Genomic DNA, 4,689 nt, shown 5'->3' with positions numbered 1-4,689 from the left:
TTTCTACTAAAATTCAAAATTTGCACACTCTCTTTCCGTCCCTTAACTATGTTATTGGCCGTGGAGGTGGTGGACATGTGGCGGAGTTGTTTGGAAAACGGGTGTGAGTTTTTTTTGGTGAGTGTATTCATTACAGAACGGTGGGAGATTGTGCATACTTTTAGTGAATATATTACATAGATTAGGAAGAAAGTGTCAACTAGCTGGTTTGCCCGAGTGGTTAAGGGGGAAGACTTAAGATCTTCTGCACTGTAGTGCGCATGGGTTCGAACCCCATAGCCAGCATTTTTGTCTTTTTTTCAGTGCGCATGGTTCCAACCCTATAGCCAGCGTTTTATCTTTTCTTTCATGTTTTGGAGGGGCAGTTGCCCTCCAGCCAGTCTTTTTTTAATTTGTTTTTCTCTCGGAAGTCATTCCCAAGTTTTCAGCCTAATTTCGTGTTTGGATACAAATATGTTTCTGACTTCTGCTTCACTATTTTGCTTCACAAAAAGTTAATTTTTCGATTTTTAGAAGTGAAAAATACTATAACCTCATATTATATGGGTTCAATATATAGAAGCCCCACAAAGTGGATCCTTCGTTGTCAACTCCATACTTTAGAAAGATGTTATTACTAGTCCCAAAATATCAAATTTTCTTCAGATCTGGTCCATAATTAATAATTCCGAATTTTAATAATGACAATATTACCCTTTACTATTTATATCATAGGAAACTCATTAGATATTTTCATTTCCTCTCTCCAGTTACGAAAAAATTTTCTAGGACTTCTACATTGATTTTGAACGGAGACAATTGATTTATTTTGACCAGAGACAATCGACGGCGATGATAGAGATCATAAATCCACCATCAGGAGAAGGAGAAGCATCAGTTGCAGTAGAAAGTAATGGATCCGAGAAACAAATTTCAATTAATTGACCCGCAGATTCAACAAAAGTTCATCAGCAAGCTAAGTATAGATAAGTATCCTCTTCTATTTGTGATTATGATTCGATTGAGAGATTTTATTTATTTATTTCAGAAACAAATTTAAGAAAAATAATTTACCTAAATCTTCAGGCGTTTTTCAATTAACTCGTCTGGATCGAAATTAGGTCTTAGATTTACAATCATCTACTCTCTCTGGTTGTATAAGTGTATCTTTTTTGAAAATCTTGGACAAATTTTTCAGATATGTTCTTCGTCAAAATCATTTTAACTCTCAATTTCAAGTTGCGATCTAAAAACTGATTAGAGATTCGATATCAACGACTCATCATCTCTGTTACTCGTAGATTTAATTTGAATTTCATTCTCTTTTAATTTTCGCTTTCATATGTTCTTGGTGGATATGAAATTGGAAGCTGTTTTTGCTTTTGATGCTAGGAAACGACATTCAACAAGGGAAAGTGGTTGAACAAAGAAGGTTAAAGCTCATGTTGCACGAGCTGAGGAAAAGGCAAAGGTAAAAATACTAGATGCAATTAAAAGGCAAGGAAATTGAAGAGGCACTAAGATGAGGATGGTTTAGAATTACTAAAAATAAATTTGGAGAGACTTCAAGTGCATTTAACTTCTACGGGAAATTGCAAACTCTATCGTTTTTAGCTTCGAAATTTTCCTTTCAGTAGTTTTAGCTTGATTTTTTTGTTTCTAGGGGATCTAACGTCTTATCATCAGGCTGACGTAATCGCTTTAGATGAGGTATCTATTTGTCATATTTCATTATGTTTAATTAATTTGATAAAATGCACCTTAGTTAAGTAAGGAAGTGGTAAATCACAAATTGATATCCAATAGTTTTTATTGTATATGGCACCTCTCTTGTCTGGTATTACCCCATGAACATACTACTTTGATACAGCCAAACAATCTGGTGGGTGGAAGAAACTCATGAGACCTCATTATTGGAACGTATACTGCATTTGGATCCACTTGAAGTATGTTTCCAATGAATAATGACTTCCTTTTGCAATTCTATGTACTAATATTTCGTTTACCCCTTATTAATTACTCGTTTCTTATGTTTTGAAGGTGAACTTATTCCGCAGAATCACATTGCCAGATACGCCGAGGACTAGAAAGGTTTTTGGAGGACAATTGATTGGGCAGGCATGATTTTTTTATTCTTCTTTCTGTCTTTTGCTGGTCATAATTTTTATGTTCAGTTCAACCTCTTTGGATTGATACCGGGTAAAATTATCTCTAGCTATTTTTAGTACAATCTCTGCTTGATTTTTAAATCCGTATATGATTAATTTGCAATAAGACTTGGATCTAAGTAGAAGCACTTCCATTTTTTGATTGTTAGGAATTATTTCCTGTTACAAATTTATAACTATAATTTGCGTGTATACTGCTCCCATATCTACTGACGGTAGCATTTACATTTATTTTGGGATAATATTCACATTTTCCGTAAGATCTTCCATGCAACATCTATTTACCTTCTTAGTACAGAACCAATATGCATGTTTAACTTCCGAATACACAAGTCATATACATGTGTAAAAACTGAGCACACAAGTCATGCAGAAGTGTAACTCCTAGTTACACATGCTATATATATGTGTAACTCTTATTTGCACATGTCAGATACATGTGTAACTCGCAGTTATACTCCTAATAGTCTTGTGTTTGTCACTTTTTCCTGTCAACGGAGACCAAAAAAAGCACTGCGAAAACAGTAGAAAAAAAATGCTTGCATGAATAATGAAAGTAGTATAACTAGTATCATTTTAGTGTCCAGAGATATTTACTATGTTGTGCTGATTACCTGTTTTTGGTCCTGGGTTGTGCTTGGATTATGTTTTTCCTTGCTGCAATTTGTATATGAATGGATAAAAAAAGAAGTAAACACCGAAATTACGCTCTTGAGTCATCTTGTACCTGTATGTATACTTTCTCTAGCTCAGGATTATCCATTGTTAGATGTGCTTCTTTGTATGGGTCTTTTTTTATGGATGATGTGAATGTTGTTGCTGCCAGTGTAATTCTCAGTTACACATGACATATGCATGTGTAACTCCCAGTTACACTAGAAGGATGCATGTGTAACTCCAAATTACGCATGGATTTTGTACGTGTATCAGCTGATTACACATGCTTGTTTAGGGTGTTTCGACTATGGTATTTCAATGTTTCTATGGAAATAATTTCTGAATAATTGTAACCTTTTCAATATCAATTGATGTCTATGCAGGACTTGATGTGGTTTGCGCGCACTGATAAGACACTAACTTACCAAGAGAACCAAGAACATTTATCAAAGTTCTGGGATATTCTTGCAGTTTATGGCTGGATATATAAGGATGTTGTCTAATGTTCAGGTGAGAAGTGATGATTCTTAGCTCTTTTATAGTTGAAAATGTGTGTTTTATATGGATGTGTAACTCTTAGTTACACAAGTCAGGTGCATCTGTAACTCTAAGTTACACATGATATATGCATGTGTAACTCCTCTTTACACTAGACAGATGCATGTGTAACTCCTAGTTACACACGCTAAAATGAAAAAACTTGCAACCAAAAAATTCCACATGCTAGGTATCCAAGTCATATGCACATGCAACTGTCAATTACGCATGACGGATGCATGTGTAACACCCAGTTACACATGCTAAGATAGGTTATCATGTGTTGTTCTATAATTTTGCCTTACAATTATTCTATAATTAATTTATTTTTTTTGCTTTTTGTTCATCCAACCTAATCCATGGATGTTTATTTCGTTGCAGATATGCAAGCATTTTGGAGTGAAGAAGACAAGAAGGAAAGGCAAAGATTTAAACTTCATAAAAGCTAATTGCTTAAATATGGTAATGGTCTCGCTGGAATTGGAGTTGACGCTGAATACACAAATCAGATGCATGTGTAACTCTCAATTACACTAGATAGATGCATATGTAACTCTCAATTACACAAGACAGATGCGTGTGTAACTTCAAGTTACACATGTTAAGAAATTATTGTAAATGAATATTAAAGTAATACATGTATTTTTAATAATTTGGGGCTTAGTTTTAAATTTTATTTAATTAAGGGTTTAGTTTAAAATTTTATTTAATTTAGGGGCTTGACAATATATGTAAGGGTATGAATATTTTTTAATAATTTGGGGCCTAGTAAACTTCTTTTTATTAAGAGACTCATATTATGGGTTATCCATGAATTGGGCTTTAGCCTAATTTTCCTTTTTTAGAAATCGTTCTGGAAATCAAAAAGCTATTTTTGATGTCCTATCCAAACATGCTGCAACTTTTTTTGCTTCTAAAGTCAGCAAGTAGATGCACCTGGCGTTAAGTGGGGCATTAATGACCCAACAAGCATTTCTAGTGCGAGTCGACTCATTTCATTTGCAATATGCACCGTCATAAATCCCAAATTCACTTCCAGAACAACAAAATCGGTTAAAACCCCAGATTCACTTACAGAGCAACAACCCCTATTTTTTACATCATTATTATTATTATGAGGAAAATTAAAATTCTGGGTCGTCTTCTCCTTCGATTAGCTCACAGGAAAATTCAAAACAAAAGAGGGAAACCCAAACCCCTAGATTCACAAAATGTTACAGAAGACATTTGGCTTGAAATATTCTTCCATCTTCCATTTGAATCAGTCTTCAAATTCAGATGCGTTTCAAAGGTATGGTTTTCAATTCTTTCAAATCCTAATTTTATGAAAAAGTGGTATAAACTTAAC

At 34.1% G+C, this 4,689-nt stretch overlaps 1 non-coding gene across 1 annotated transcript; it reads left to right on the top strand.

Annotated features, from left to right (window-relative positions):
- The first annotated feature begins 202 nt into the window (after positions 1-202).
- TRNAL-UAA lies at positions 203-285 on the top strand. The gene has a single exon. It is a non-coding gene; the product is annotated as a tRNA-Leu (tRNA).
- Positions 286-4,689: the final 4,404 nt, after the last annotated feature.

The sequence above is a fragment of the Papaver somniferum genome, chromosome 2, assembly GCF_003573695.1.
Source record: "Papaver somniferum cultivar HN1 chromosome 2, ASM357369v1, whole genome shotgun sequence".
In the NCBI taxonomy this organism is placed as follows: domain Eukaryota; kingdom Viridiplantae; phylum Streptophyta; class Magnoliopsida; order Ranunculales; family Papaveraceae; genus Papaver; species Papaver somniferum.
The sequence above is the reverse complement of the archived record's forward strand: the minus strand, read 5'-3'. Positions and strand labels throughout refer to the sequence as shown.